General features: G+C 40.9%; 1 protein-coding gene across 5 annotated transcripts in view; it reads left to right on the top strand.

Annotated features, from left to right (window-relative positions):
• The window catches only part of LOC149231330 (2-oxoglutarate and iron-dependent oxygenase domain-containing protein CP2-like), a 186,222-nt gene that overhangs the window by 132,783 nt on the left and 36,203 nt on the right, over nt 1–17,236 (top strand). The window lies entirely within an intron of this gene.

Genomic DNA, 17,236 nt, shown 5'->3' with positions numbered 1-17,236 from the left:
TAAAAAAGTATTCCAAGGTGTACTGATTGATTCCCAACATCCTAGGCCTGTTACACACTCAAAACTCATCATTACTAGTATCACTTATTACAATTCCTTGTAGGGTGTGGAATCTGGGTACAAGAAAGATGATGAGAAAACGGAAGTAGAGTTAAAAAACTCTAATGACTGATGATATTTGATGATACAAGTGTTTTCTGGATCATCCTTGGGCATGGAGTCTTCATATAATCATCAGGTGCCACTCCAGTGGTCAACAGGTGGGAAACCTACTATGAACAAAAGTACGAAAGTGAACCCTCACTGTTTTCAGCTGCAACCACTTGGAATTCTTTTTGAGACGCCATCAAGGAACAATATTACCCTGTCTAGAGCTAAGTCACCTGACATGGGGATTCGGGATTCGTGGTGTTGGATTCAGACACGTTGACACCCGGAACCAATGTTTTACAACTCGGACTCGGACTCGGACTCGGCCGAGGATCAACTCCGACTCGGACTCCGACTCGGCCGGCTCGATTTCAATGACTCGGTCGTTGTAAAAAATACATTAAATATTTATTTTTTTTATAAAAAAACATAATTTTAAATATTTTAAACATAATTTTAAAGATTTTCATTCAAGTTTCCAAACACACAACATTATAATATACATGGAAGACAACATATGATCAAAGTAGGCTCATGAACCAATCCATTATATCAAAATGGTACCCAATGGCAATAGTAAATACATAGTCAACTGTAGTCTGTCATACATGATCAAAGACTCAAGAGTACGGGAAAGGCTTCCATACATGATTAAGACTCAAGAGTACTAAACAATTGGAGATAGGCTGCCAAGGTGACAGTGGCAGCCAATCTCTTGTTGCCCTGAGGTCTGGATTTGTCTAGTGAGGCTCTGCACTAGGCCTGCTAGATTTTGCAGCAATGGGATGAACAGTCATGATACATTAAAAAAACATTCCGAGGGAACTTCCATTAAAAACAGAGTGTCTTTAATTGGTATGTTTTGTCTTATGTCTAGGATCATTTGAGGAATGGCATTACCATACATCTGTTCTGGTATAAGGCTGTTAGACAGAGGTGTTAGGGCCATATTTTTTTTAAAGAAAAAGAAAAAGAAGGAATTGTATCACTTGCATTTGAATATTCTCTGATGTTTGTAACAGCCCTTTCCCTTAATGCTGTTTGAGGGTTAATTTCAAGACCATAATTGCAAGCCCAATATGCTGTCAAATACCCTGAGAAATCTATATATGCTGGGTGCTAGGAAGAGACTTGTTCTATGCATGAAATAGTAATTTGTATAGTATTTGAAGTTACGAACAAGAATTCCCATTTACAGCAACATTTGATTGAGTTTTCCATGTAGTATATTGTGTAATGAGTAACCCCAGTAATTTTCCATAAAACTCAGATTGGTATAGGATTGCACCAAATTGGATGCGTGTTTGAAGCATCAAATGAGACCTTGATCACCAGCTGTCCAATAACACCTCCTTAATCAGTTTCCAGCCCAATCAATATTTGAAATCCACAAACCCAACTTAACTTTACAAAATATCAGCAAAAAAATGAATTTTTTTTATTAAAATCGCTGCCCAGCCGTCCTTTCTATGACTCGGCCGAGTCAATACGGACCCGGCCGGGTTGACCGAGTCAGCTATGACTCGGCCGAGTCATTGGATGACTCGGCCGAGTCATAGCTGACTCGGTCAGCCGAGCCGGGTCATGGGCCGGGTCACTGTTTTGGCAAATGAAACGGTCCGAAACGGCCGTTTCGGTTTCAACTCGGCCGTTTCGTAAAACACTGCCCGGAACAGGACACGTAGGATTCGTTATATATTATTTTATATATATATATATATATTAAAAATTAGATATTTCTTACACAAATTTTAATTAATGATACAAATTTATTGATTTCAAACATAGATCTTCATCTATAGCTATTAGCATGCATAGTACATACAAAATTCAAATACATGTCAGTGGTACTGGTCACATAAATGATAAATCTATTAAATCACGATTCATAATTCATAACTGAAAGACAACTTACAACTACAAGATAGTAAGATAAACACATTGGCAACTGTAGTTTTCTCATTAAGTCATCAAATCAAAATCTGTTACATAGGTAGTGCTGGTGCAATGCTAATGGCAAATAGAAATATAAAATATAAAACAACTACAGGTATACAAGCCTCAAGGCATCAATCGACATCAAAATCAGCACCAATGTCCTCATCATCATGGTCCCCACTGCTCTCCTCTGCATCCTCCTCCTCCCCTATATCCATAGTCGCCTTTGCATCTGCTGATGTGGAGGTTGACCCCTCTAAGTCATCAAATCTAACGGGCTCTAGCACTGGATCATTGAGATCCATGTTGGCCAATGCCAACTCAACACTGGTTTCCAGACCCATATCATCAGGAAAGACATCCCACATCTTTGTCTTTCCCCTCAATCACTCTTCCCTCTACCTGTAAATAAGACGAAGGTTGGTGTGCACATACACCATTGTCTCTGCCCTGGACTGCTCAAGCCACCTGAGGATGAAGTCACCTGAGAGAGGAGGCTCATGGCTAACTGCTGAAGAGGAGGGCTTGTTGCCCCATGATTTTCCCACCAAGAATAGGGCTTCTTAGCCCCCTGTCTCTAATCACATCATAACCTCCAAATCAACCACTGCCAGTGGAAAACTCTTCAAAGGCATCCTCCACCTCAGCAAGCAATGCACTATCTCGATAAATCTGCCTGAATGCTTCTTTCTTCCCCTGTGAGATTTCACCATCCATGTGAGGAGGGAATCTGTGGGAAGGTCCACCAATCAGCCACTCATGGCTGTAGTATTTGGGGTTCAATGAGTGAGCCAAACAATGTAAAGGTGTACAATTCTTGTCCCATCTGCTGACAAGAATATCATGTATGGTATCACAGAAGGCCTTTGGTGATGTCTCATACTCGGGGCACTCACTCTGTAGAATAATGCTCCTCACAGACTCAATCATGGAATCCCATCCCTCATAAACGTCTCCTAGGATGGGTTTTTTCTATATCTTCAAATCAAAGCAAAGAAATGATAGGGTCCATGATCTGAATAATTAGATCTACCCTCTCCCCCCAAGCATCATCTAGCACTGTGCCCTTCACCCTTTTAGAGGCTACCTGATCTGTCTTTCTCCAAAAAGACCAAAACTCAGAAATAACCATGGACCCAAGAGTGGTCTTGACCTCCCTCAACCTCTTCAACATCATGAATGAAGATGCAAACCGTGTATCAACAATCTTAACAATGATAGATTGGTGTACTCCTTGTAGATAGTGAGGGCATTTGTATGATTTTGCACAAAGTTACGGATATGTCTTGCATTCTCAATAATGCTTCCAATCCAAAGCACATCAGAAGCAATGGATTTCAGTGCTAAGTTCAAGGAATGGACAATGCGAGGTGTCCAAAACAATTGTGGATATTTAGCTTCTACAATCATGCCAGCAGCCTTGCAAACAGGTGCATTATCTGTAATGATTTGCACACAAGAATCAACACCTACATCTTCAATAACTTTAATAAATAACTCACCAATAAATTGTGCATCCTTGTATTCACCAAGTGTATCCACTGCTTTCATGAAAACTGGACCACTCAAGGAAGACACCATGAAGTTGATGATTGGGTGTCGTGCTGGATTTGTCCATCCATCAGAAACAATGCTACCCCCAAATGTTGGCCATGATGCTACAATAGGCTCAAACATTTTTTGCACCTCTTTTTTTGCTTTCGTCAACAATGTGGTTCTCAGCTTCTCTGACCCATACCCTGCTGGAGCCCCTTGAGTTAGAGCTCAGCACATCTCAATAAATAGAGGTGAATGTGCAACATTAAATGATATGAAGTTTTGATAGAAGAAGGAGACAATGGTGAGATCAAGCTCTTCCCGTCTCTCTTTTTGGAAAATCTTGTCCATTGGACCAAGTGCTCTTCTTTTTGATGCTTGTCCCCCAGTAGAAGTAGAACTCTCAAATGGAAATTTGGTGGTGGCTTTCCTCAAAAATGGAAGGGGGTCTTCACTCTTCGGTTTTCTTGATTTTGAAGCCACATGTTCCATACCAACATTGGCCTCCTTTTCTAATTCTTTTCTCTTTTGTAAAGAAATAGCCTTACAAGCTCCAATCCCACAACCCGGTAAAGCCAACAAATGTGATTTCACACGGTAATATGTGCTTTTGAAAGAAATGTGACAAAAGTTGCATTTCCATTGCACATTGCCTCCTTCCTTTCCCTTGGTGTTTGGCCCATCCTCTCTTGTGACATATTTCCACAATGGATATTTAGCATTGTCTTTAGGTCCTCCTCTTCCCTCAACATTACTTGCAGCAGACTTTGATGATATTGGGGGAGGAGGGGCATTTCCACCCATGACATTCTTGCCCTTCCTTTGCCCCCTAACTTTGATTGAGCCATGAGTACTGTAAAAGAAATGAACAAAGCATGCACAAATTTGTAAACAAAAAATCATATACAAACCGCTGTAAGAAATGCAAAAAAATGGAGGTGAAATGCACTTACCTAGTGCTTGAATTTCCTTGCTGAATGCTCTACTCCCTTAACTCCTTGCTGCAAACCCTTCTCCACTTGCCAACAGCTCACAAAACACTTGCCAAATGAAAATATGCGTGGCTGTAATGAGCAAATATTCCCTTTTCATACCCACGCAGGTCACTTTTTCCGCCTAGCGAGTCTCGGAAAATAGGACACGATTCCCAAAATCGTGACATGCTACCAAAATTGTGACACGTAGTCGTATTCAACGTGGCAAAAAAGGACACGACGTGTCATGTTTTTTGGACATGAATTTCAAGAGAATCGTGTCGGACACGACGGATTCGAATTCGTGGGGCCTATAGGACGAATCCGGTTACTTAGGTCTAGAGCTATGAAGACAAATACATAAAGTGGACCACGCTACTGCAGGGAAGGGACCAAGATGTTACCAAGAAGACGAAGAAGGACACAGGGAAATGGTGTGATTTCCATAAGAGCTTTACTCACAATACAAGTGAGTGTCGGCCCTCGGGCCAAGCAGTCACTGGTGGCCGAGCTGACGACTTCTGAATCAGACGTAGGTTTCGACTCTGAATCAAAACTCGATAAGGGAATTGATAAAGGGAAGCAAATCATTGATGCAGAGCCCAATGCCACCGTGGCCCCCACCAAGATGCAGAAGATTGAGCCGGACGATCTAGAGGAGGGGGAACGCCTCTTCCACTCACAGATGTGGGTGAAGGGTTTCCTATTGCAATTCATTGTTGACAACGGGAGCCAAAAGAACCTCATTTCAGCAGAGGTCGTGAAGCGGCTGGGCCTAAAGACTACAACACATCCACCGTCGTACACCATCAGGTGGCTTCACCAAGGACGAGATCTTCGCGTCAACCAGCAGTGTTACCTTCCCTATAGCATCAAGCCCTTCACGGATGAGGTACTGTGTGACATTGCTCCTCTTGAAGTTTGTGATGTATTGTTAGGACAACCATACTTGTGGAAGCGGCATGCTGTATATGAGTCTAGACCTCGCTCTGTGATTATTACTTTGGCTAATAAGTTGTACAGGATACTGGGGGTAGCCCCGCTTATCGCCATCTCTTTGATCACTGTAAAGCAATGTAGTAAGATCATTTCCCAGACCAGGAAATTTGTTTTCGTTATGATTTTCTCCTAGGGCAAGAAGAAGGTTGTGGCCACGACTTCTAGACAGGGCTGTTCTGCACAGTAACAACAGCTGGACAAGGTCGTGGAGTACACGAATATTTTCGCCTCACCCACAGGGGTACCTTTGCACTGTCATGTCAAGCACTCTGTCGATCTGACCTCGAGTGTGCGTTGCCCAATAGACCGATCTATCGATGCTCTGTTTTGGAGAACGATGAGATCAAGAGGCAGATTCAGGAACTATTGCAGAAAGGGCACATCAGGCCAAGCTCATCACCTTGTGGGAGCTCCATTGCATTGGTACAGAAGAAGGATGGGACCTGCTTTGTATTGACTATCGGGCGCTGAACAAGATCGCTGTCCGGAATAGGTACCCAAACTCGCGGATTGATGACCTTCTGGACCAGCTCAAAGGGGCCAAATATTTCACCAAGATTGACTTGAAGTCAGGTTATCACCAGGTGCCTATCGAACCCATCTATGTGTGAAAGACTACCTTCAAATCCAAGGAGGGCCTTTTTGAATGGTTGGTCATGTCGTTCATATCAATGTTGCAGTTATCGTTATTGGGATAATATCGGCAAGGGAAAAAATCGGGAAAAAATCGTAAAATAAAAAAAATATTCATTTTTTAATTTTTTTTTTAATATCTAAAGCATCTACAACATAAAATAAATACATTGACACATAAATATGATTAAAAAACTAATATATAATATCATTTTTAGTGCTACATCACACATAACAGTGAATCATGTCTTGAAGAGTAAGTCCTGACTCCTGAGTCTCAACTCAACCTCAAAATATCAACAAAAGATATAATAATGTATCTCATATCATGAGTCATAATGTCATATACAATGAAATGAACCAAATAACTAAAGTCTAATACTACTGATTTCCTCTGCACCTCTTGCGAGAAAATGCAATAGATTTCCCTTTCCCTCTAGATGTAGATGCCGTTGGAGTTGGCAGTGGACTCTGCTGTGCTCTAGAAGCTGAAGAACTAGGAGTAGGAGCTATAGGAGGTAAACCACATCCTCTACTGGTGGCAGGGGTAGCTCGGGTAAGTGGTGTCACTCTTCCTCCTCCCCCCCCTTTACGCCTTCCACTACTTCCTGCTCTAACCAATCATTGGCAGACTCCATGAGAGGCCTCTCGGCCTCAACCTTCCATGCAGTAGTGGTGTCAATCCCATCCAATGAGATGGCCTCCATATCAGGTATCCTCTCAAGTTGCCTCACCCACAATCGAAGATTGTAGTAGACGTAGACCATGTCATTAAGTCTTTGGGACTCCATCCTATACAAAGGTCATGAAATAACAATTATAAAAAATATTGTTTAATGAATTAAAAAAATTTGGAAATTTGCAATATTTTAAGTTTTAAGTTTAACCTGTTGCGCTTCTTGTTGTGTATTTTTTCAAATACACTCCGGTTGCGCTCGCATCCTGAGGAGCTACATGTTTCGCTGAAGGTTCTAATGGCAAACTTTTGCAGATGGGGTACCCTGCCACCATACATTCTCCACCATGCATTTACAACAAAATTACAAATAAAATTTTAAATAAACATAAGAAAAAAATGAAATTTGAAAGTTGAAACAAAGTATGAAGTTATGAACTTGAAGAGACAATGAAATTTGAAACAAACTAAAAAATACTTGCATTTTAGTCATCCTATCAGTCATAGCTATCTCAAAGCCAAATGTGCCACCTGCCATCCTGTATGTCTCCATTTCTTTGGAGATTTCTGTACGTTCTACTGGAGATCGCACCATCCTCTAAACACAGGTTAAGAATCCATCCATGATCTCAGCATCAAATACGAACCCACATGGGTAAGAAAACGCGGGGTTTAGGTAGATCCCTGCAACATGAATGAGACGATTGAGTGTGTTGTTCCATCGTTCATTAATCAATTCCCATAGGAGGAGATGTTTTTGGAACCCCTCATCTCCCTTATCATCATAGTAGGCCCGAATGAATTCTTTGGCCCTGTCAATGGCCTCATACAAATAGCCTATTGCGGGCTTCTCACCATCAACTAATTGAAGAACCTTTACTAAAGGTTCAGTAACGGTGCATGTTATAGATCTGACCTGAAAATATATGAGAATACAAATATACCCAGAAATAATAAGATAGAAATAGATAGAAATGCTTCTTTATTGATCAAAACCATTAAGGTAGGGCAACACCATACATTCACTCCTTAAGGAAGGAGAACACTTCACAAGCCATATGCCTATTTATACAATATTCCTTGACACCTTTCAATGTGGAGTCTCTAGCCTCTATATAAGCCTCATACATATAATACCATGGGTCATTACCATGGTTCCCTCATACTATCAAACTAATACCATGGGCCCATTACATTATTACTAACTACTTGTGGTCCCTACATGATATGGGTTAACCATCTTATTTATATACTATGACCCATTCCATTATTACATTATTCCCTTAGGTACCTCCCTTTGTACCCCATATTATCCCCCCTAGGTATATAACATTCCACCCCCCTTAGCATGTTTCGTCCCCGAAACATGGGAAGAACACAAATAATAAGATCTACTCAAAAGAGTAGTCCACTGGTACCGTGCATGTGCAAAAAATAAAAAAAAATCCTCCACTTTGGCCCAAGAAAGTGCTCTGATACTACTTGTTATAGATCTGACCTGAAAATATATGAGAATACAAATATACTCAGAAATAATAAGATAGAAATAGATAGAAATGCTTCTTTATTGATGAAAACCCTTAAGGTAGGGCAACACCATATATTCACTCCTTAAGGAGAACACTCCACAAGCCATATGCCTGTTCATACAATATTCCTTGACGCCTCTCAATGTGGAGTCTCTAGCCTGTATATAGGCCTCATACATACAATACCATGGGTCATTACCATGGTTCCCTCATACCATCGAACTAATACCATGGGCTCATTACATTATTACTAATTACTTGTGGTCCCTTACATGATACGGGTTAACCACCTTATTTATTACTATGGCCCATCCCATTATTACATTATTCCCTTGGGTACCTCCCTTTGTACCCCATATTATCCCCCTAGGTATATAACATTATGGTGCACACCTCCTGCATTCTCGTCCAAAAGTCTTCCTGGTATGATACTAATCTGCATATGGCCTCTCTCTCTAGTTTGTGGCTCATTGTCAAAGCGCGCCACTCCTCTGAAAGAAACATTCTCTTCACATCCCACATAGAATTCAAGAGGGATTGGAGAGATATGGAACTGGTGGCAAACTGTGTAATGGCGAGGCACACCAACTCCTTGTTGTTGGTGAATTTTCTCATCAAGCTAAGAACAAATGTATGATTATATATAAATTTTGTAATGCTTTTTGATGAGTCAACAATATCTTTGACAAAGGAAATTTTTTCTGTCCTCCAACATGAAATCAATACAATGTGCAGCACAAGGTGTCCAAAATAAAGTAGGATGCCTCTCTATAAGCATCCTGCCAGCAACAACATAATTTGCAGCATTGTCCATTATGACTTGGGACAACATGTTCTGCACCCACCTCCAAAATAAACACATCCAGCAAATCACATAAAGTTATTTCATCTTTGATATGTGAAGATGCATCAACAGATTTCATAAACATTGTCCCCTTAGGACAACTAACCAAGAAGTTTATAAAGGTTCTCCCATTTTGGTCGGTCTAACCATCTGATCTTTGATATATGAAGATGCATCAACAGATTTTATAAACATTATCCCCTTAGGACAATTAATCAAAAAGTTTATAAGGGTTCTCCCCTTTTGGTCCGTCCCGCTATCCGTTGGCCCAACGATAATAACGGTTCGAATCGCAATAACAACGAAAAAATTGCCATTTTTCAATATTATTGCGAAACGAAAAATCGCAAAAAATAAACAGCGTAAAAATTGGCTGATATTATCGCCAAAGTTTAAAAATTGCGCTTTTTCGATATTATTGCGATTTTCGCAACACTGGTTCAGTTTGACGAATGCCCTTGCAACCTTCATGAGACCAGTGTTGTGAAAATCGCGATAAAATGAAAAAATTGTGATTTTTTCCCTCTGTCGATAAAATCGCGATAATTAAACGAAAAAATCGCGATAAAAACTTAAAAAATCGTCGGGGGTCGCGTTATAACGTTTTCTTGGGTTTTTTCATGCAAATTTTTTTGAAAGAAACAAATAATCTTTGAGTGGGGCAGCTTAATGATCAAGTTTAGGCCCTAGTATGGATATGCTATTCATGGTAATGTTAAATTCTTAAAATAAAAGTGACATTCTCCTTAATCTTCATTTTCATCCTTTTACTTAAATTTTTAACATTACCATGAAATGACTCACGATGTTTGAGAGTGGTTCCAGCCTCATTGGATTTCATATGGAGAAAGTAGAATTTAGATTTCATTTAAAATCCAGTAGACTTATCAGTTTTTCAGGATTTGAGAGTGGTTCCAGCCTCATTGGATTTCATATGGAGAAAGTAGAATTTAGATTTCATTTAAAATCCAGTAGACTTATCAGTTTTTCAGGATTTCAGGATTGGGAGATTGTAATGTTTCCAGGTGACACCACCTACCCGGGCTACCCCTGCTACCAGTAGAGGACGTGGTCTACCTCCTACAGCTCCTACTTCTAGTTCTTTAGCTTCTAGAGCACATCAGACTCCACTGTCATCTCCACCAGCACAGGCACCAACATCTACATCTAGAGGGGAAGGGAAAGCCGTGGCATTTTCTCGCAAGAGGGGCAGAGGAAATCAATAGGATTAGACTTTCATTTTATTGTATATGACATTATGACATGATGAGATACATTATCATATTTTTTGTTGATATTTTGAGGCTGAGTTGGGACTCAGGAGTCAGGACTTACTATTCAGGACATGAGTCAATGTTATGTGTGATTTTAGTGCTAGAAATGATATTTAACATCTTATATATTAGTTTTTTAATCATATTTATGTGTTAATGTATTTATTTTATGTTCTAGATGGTTTAGATATTAAAAAAATTGAAAAAAATGAAAAAATTGAATATTTTTGTACCAAACGATTTTTTCCGATTTTTTCCCGATAATTCCGATTTTTTCTGATTTGTTCCCCGTGCTGATTTAATTCCTATCACGATTTTCACAACATTGCATGAGACTGATAGATGACATCTTGCGACCCTTCACCAATGCATTCATGGTGGTGTATTTAAATTTTAGATGACATCTTGATCTTCAGCCAGAGTTGGGAAGAGCACCTCCAACATATTCGACAGGTCCTTCAAACCTTGCGACAACACAAGCTATGTGCTAACTTAGAGAAATGCACCTTTTGCCTGACTCAGGTACAATATCTGGGATACATCATTGATAAGTAGGGTGTACATGTGGACCCATCCAAGATACAAGTCATTCGGGATTGGCTAGCCCCAACCACTCTAACAGAGCTCTGCAAGTTTTTGGGTCTTAACAATTTCTACCGTAGGTTTGTGATGGGGTTCTCTTATATCACTTGGCCTTTAAGTCAAGTCACCAAGGGTGGAGCGAAAGCAAAGTTTTTTTGGTCAGAAACCCAACAAAAAGCAGTCTCTGATTTGAAGAATCGCCTCTGTTTTGCACCAGTGCTCACATTACTAGACCTGCAACAACTTTTTGAGATTGAGATAGATGCCTCCGACTATGCTATTGGTGTGGTTCTTACTCAGCATGGGCATCCAGTGGCTTACCACAGTGAGACACTTTCAGACACAGTCCGAAAGTACCCCACTTACGACAAAGAAATGTATTCCATTGTGCAGGCCTGCCGTCAATGGAAGTATTACATTATGGGGATGGAAATGGTCATCCACACAGACCACCAACCTTTGCAGTTCATACAGACACAAGGGAAGTTGCATAACGATCACCATCAGAAATGGTCCACCTATTTGCAACAATTCCATTTGAACATTAAGTATAAGAAGGGCAACACCAATAACGTTGTTGATTGCCTCAACCGACCACTGGTCATGGCGCTGATCATTGTGCTCGACTCTTGTGGACACGAGACATCGGGGTGGCCACATCTTTACAAGAGCAATCCAGAATTCGGTAGCATATACCAGACACTCTTGGAAGGGAAGCAAGTTCCAAATTTTCACCTTCAGGATGCATTGTTATGCCACCTGGGACACATCTGTGTTCCTTCAAGTGAGCGTGCCAAGATGATTTGGGAGGCACACTACAGTCGGGTCGCTGGACATTTCAGAGTAGAGAAAACAATGGCGGTATTGCAGAAGTATTTTTATTGGCCGAAACTTGTCAGGATGTTGGGATGTACATTAGATCTTGCACCACCTATGTCATTGCCAAACTAATCATCAAGAAGCAAGTTTTGTATACTCCTCTTCCTAAGCTTAGCTGACCTTGGGAATCTGTCTCATGGACTACATGTTGAGCCTTCCTTCTACTAAGCACGACAACAATTGCGTTTTTGTGGTCGTCGACAGACTCTAAGATGGCCATCATGGCGGCCTGCAAGAAGAGTATCATAGTAGAGGCCACTGCTAAGCTCTTCTTTGAGCGAGTGTGGGTACACTTTGGGATCCCATAGTCCATTGTCTTAGATCGAGACAACAGATTCCTGAGTGCATTTTGGTCAAGTCTCTGGTCGATGCTGGATACAAAACTTACTAAGTCCACGACTTTCCATCCCCAAATTGATGGCCAAACAGAGGTTGTCAATAAGATGATCATACACATTTTGCGCATGTACAACTCGAAGCATCCACGCATGTGGGATGAAAGTCTCCCCTATGTCCAACATAGCTACAACAAAGCTCTCCATAGCTCAACATGCCACAACCCCTTTCAGGTAGGGTTGGGATTTCAGCCATTATGCCCCATTGATGTGGCCATACCATTTGCAGCCACTCAGGTAGATTCGGCTCACGTTCAGTCCGAAGCTGAAAGGGCTAACAACTTCATTGAGCGCATTCAAAATATCTGCCAACAGGTCCATGATATATTGGACAAAGCCAATGCTAAGTGCAAGAAATGCCATGATCAACATCGAGTGCCGCACAAGTTCCAGTTGAGCGACAAAGTTTGGCTACATTTGCAGAAGGAGTGCCTTGCTGGACCCCACCGCAAGCTTCGTCTGCTCCGATATGGGCCATACACCATCACCAAGGCCGTCGGTGACAATGCCTTCGAGCTCAACATCCCACCGTTCCTTGGTCTGCACCCAATGTTCAATGTAGATCGCCTTCGGCCATACTTTCCACCATTGTTGGACACATCTGACATTGCAGAACAACTCACACCAATAGAGCTCAACCCGGATTGCATGGAACAAGCCACAACTGATCAAATCATGGACACACAGATCAAGAACACTCGCCAATAGAGGATATAGTTATATCGAGTTGTCAAAGTAGGCCAACTCCTTCACCAGGGCAAGTGGTTCACTAGGGACCAGGTTCAACAGAAATTTCCTCACCTCATGGAGGCTCTGCATGCAATGGGGACCATTGCTTCCTAAGGGGGTAGGAATGATCCAGGTGGATATTGGTGGCCACCCGCCTATTCCACCTAAACCCCCCAGTAAGTTTCATCTGTTTCCTTGTTCATTTTAGCATTTACTATTTTTAGCAGTTTTTCGGGTCCTAAACTTTTGGAGCAGTTTTGACCCCCTAAACGATATTTTTTTGGGGCCCGCGGCAAGCCTGTAGCCGTAGGCAGGGGCCTGCGGCGAAACCTGGAGTACACGGCGAGACCTTTCCAACAAGGTATCGTATGCGCCAAATGGAGATAATATGACCAAGTTACAACCCCGGGAAGTTGGCTGCCCAACTAACCCCAACGGGGCCCACAAACTCTTGGTGTTACATCTCCTGGGGTTAGGGTTTTGGTTGTTTATGGTTTTCTCATGTTTTCCAATAATAAATAGGCCCTTGAGCCTCATTGTAATATAGTTCAGAGGCATGTTGCCGCCACATCTCTTCTCAGAGATAAGCTACCATCACCTTGTCATACATAGCCTTAGAATTCTTCAAATTAGCAACAAATGGAACAAGATGATCCTTAATGGATTCAACAATGATCCTTTGTGCCCTCACTTCTCCTTTCTTGTATTTTGCTAGCTCTTGAGTCTTGTCTTTGCTAGGTTCAACAACTTCACCGAAGACATATTCCATTACTTCATGTTCTGTAAGTGCTAGATCAATCCTTTTCTTCCATGGTTAGGAAATTTGTTGAGCCGACGAGCTTACTGCTTTCCTTGCAGAAAGAACCCATATGACCTGTAGATTCAGACTAAGAGTAATAATATGATACTTGTCAACCAAGAGTCTTCTCTTTAATGATATCCCCAACTATCTATATGCTTTCAAGATCTTCAAAGACACTTCAATGATGTCCTAGAAAGATGTCTTCTAGGATACCATCAACAACAACTTCAAAGAGTGATGAATGATGCTTCCTTCAAAGATGTCTTCCACTGAGCCTTTTTGGGATCTTTCTTCTCAAGTATTCCTTTTATGAGAGCTTGATATAGTCTTCTTTCTTTCTTCAATAAGGGTTTGATCGTTTTGCAAGTGATTTTCCTTAGCAAACCCTCCTTTGTGTCCATAAGGTGATCTCTTCACCTGCCTTCTCTTGTTTAGCTTAGCTCTGATACCATGTTGGAAAATGCAATATGGCAACTACTAATTGATATTTTCCTTATCCTTAATATTTGCTTGTGAACTTTATTTATTTTCTTATGTTTTCTTTATTAGATCCTTTTAATTGAACAAATATCAAGTGCAAAATAGTAAAAGCAATGGACATAGAAATTAGGGCAAAACCCCTCTAAGGGGAAAACCCAGAAAATCTCTTCTCTTCTTGTAGAATTTGTTTCAAATGAGACAATCAAGACCCAAATCATAGACTAAGTCCTCCTCCAAGTAACAAGTTAGCCCTTCATGAAACCCTTCCAATATGATCAGATCAACAAGACTCAATCTTGCATCAGTCAGTTTCCAGCTACAACTTCGTCCCTGTAACTTAGACTCGTAACTTCGATCCTATAGCTGTTGTAGAAACCCTAAGACAGATCTTCAAGAGATCCTCCTTTGAGCGAGACAATATTTCCCAAGGGCAACGAAGTCAAATAAGAGTATTTCCTCTTCCAGCAACTCGATTCTGCAACTTAATCTTCCACAATTTGGACCTACAATTTCGGCCTTCCTGGACCCTGCAGAAACCATAGTTTTCGCACGTGTGAGAGAGAAAGAGCCTGGAAACAATCTTTTCTTCTTCTTGGTTTCTCCTTGTCTTCTAAACCTTCCCTCTTCCTTACTTGCTTCTCCCAACTTTAGATCGAACTTCTTCTTGAGAGATTGAACTTGTGTGAGTGTGTGAAATGAGGTTGACGTTGCCTATATTTATAGACTTTTCAAGGGGTCAAACTCCTTTAGGCCGACTTGTAGCTGCCATGGCCAACTTGTACTTTGGAGGTTTCCAGAACCTTCTAGACTCAAAATAAATTCTTTTACAAGGTACATCATGCTTGAAAGGGTCTTATAATCATGATGTTCACTTAACAAAGCCTAGAAGCATGAAGAACATTCCTTTACCTAGAAGACTATTAGTAAGAAGCATGAAACCCACGCTTTAAAATAATAACTTTTCTTTCTTCTTTTGTTTGTTAGATAAGATATGCAAATTGAAATGAGCACCTTAACAATTATGAAGATTGACACTAGTTACATTTCCAACAAAATCGACCTATAATCCAAGAGGGACTAAATTAGAAAATCTTTATCACATTACGTGTATGCTATAAGAAGAGAACTATGGTTTATGAGAGCCTTAAGGGGAGCACTATGGTTTGAATTTCCCTGAATATAGGGAAGGAGCCCCTAGGAAGTTGCACCCTAGGTAGAAGGAATTCCATGAATTAAAATATTATTATTACTCAAATCCTTAGATGGATGAAATCCCTAAACTTGGATGAGAAAGTTATAGAGGAAAGATACATTTGCTAGAGGCATGGTTGAAGTTGTGGGATATCCTCTCTTGGCTTAGTTGAAGATCTCTTTGGAGAAAGAAAAGGGGAATTTAATCTTTTTTCTTTGGAATTAGGTTGATTTGATGGTTGGGAATTATTAGTATGGATTGTGAAAATTTTGAACACAAAATTCTACTACAGTGACTAATTTATTTCTCCTACTTGGGCCATTTAGGGCATCATTTTCCGACAAAGTAGCCATGCTGGGCCATGTTGGGCCATTTATTTTGAGGTCTAGCCATGTTGGGCCATTTAGGGCATCATTTCTCGACAAAGTAGCCATAGAAAAAGTTCGATCTCCTAGCCTCTACTCCGCTGGTGTGTCCTCAAAGTCTCCTATAAATTTGAAGAAATTATGATCGTGGGATTGTGAAATATCCCAAGCCCTAGCTCTGAGATCAAACTTTGCCCTGGTGTTCCCTAGGCTAGTACCTCATAGGTTCAATTTGATACCTAAGTGGAAATTATTTTTTTGATTCTTTCCCCTTCCTCGTTTAGGTTAAGATCATCATTGGTTGCTAAACTCCCTCCCCTTAACCTAACCTAGGTCCACATGGTCCCGTGTGGTCCCATACCTTTGAAAATCAATTCTTCAGGAACCACTTGGGAAACCAAGTTCAATAAGGATTATAGGGATTGAGAAACTCCTTTACAAGGCATATTCCTTTAACCTAGCCCTTAAATCCTCACCTCCTTCTCCTAGAAAGCTTTGTACCTTGCTTGAAGAGCAAGCAAGCTCCATTCTTAACCTCCTTCTAGGAAAATGATCACATCCATTTGTTGGTTCATCCTTCACAAGTGACTTTCTATATACCGGGTTTCCTCCTATCAGTGAAAGTCCGTAAAGAGTAGGGAGTCTTAGCTGAGGTGATAGTGGGCTAAGTCTCCATCATTGCCCTTGACCTAGTAGTTGTCCCTTTAGGAGTCCCTTTTAGGCCCCCTACTAGTTTGAGCAGTAACATTTTGGCGTCGTTGCCGGGGACACGAAACGTGTGTTTTGTTCCCCATACGACATATTGACATATCATTATTGGCGACTCCATTGGAAGAACGAAGCCCTAGTTCTTCATTGATCTCTAAAGTCAATGCTTGTAGGGTGAAGCAAGCATTTTTCAAGGAAATTTCATTCACCCTAGCGACTCCCATGTCATTAAGGACCCAACAACATGTTGACCACATATATTCCTGCCATAAAAGTGACAGGGATCCTGTAGTATCCCTCATCAAAATGCATGAAGAATATGCCAATGTTCGATGGGGATCCACATTCCGCAACCAATCACATTGTAAGGTTCATAAGGTATCTTTCAAAGCAAAATATAACTCAACCTTGTGACCAAATGGAATTATTTTTCCTATCCATTGCCCCAAATACTGATTGGCTTGAGTCATGTGAACCTAAAAGCATTCTTTCTCTTCCAATGTTGACTACGCACTTCTTGTTACATGAAGGGTTGGGTTTCCAATCTCATG

This window comes from Pinus tabuliformis, chromosome J, assembly GCF_031772625.1.
Source record: "Pinus tabuliformis cultivar Carrire ecotype Pingquan chromosome J, CPIR1, whole genome shotgun sequence".
NCBI classification, from domain to species: Eukaryota; Viridiplantae; Streptophyta; class Pinopsida; order Pinales; family Pinaceae; genus Pinus; species Pinus tabuliformis.
This window is presented reverse-complemented; position numbering and strand designations above follow the sequence as displayed.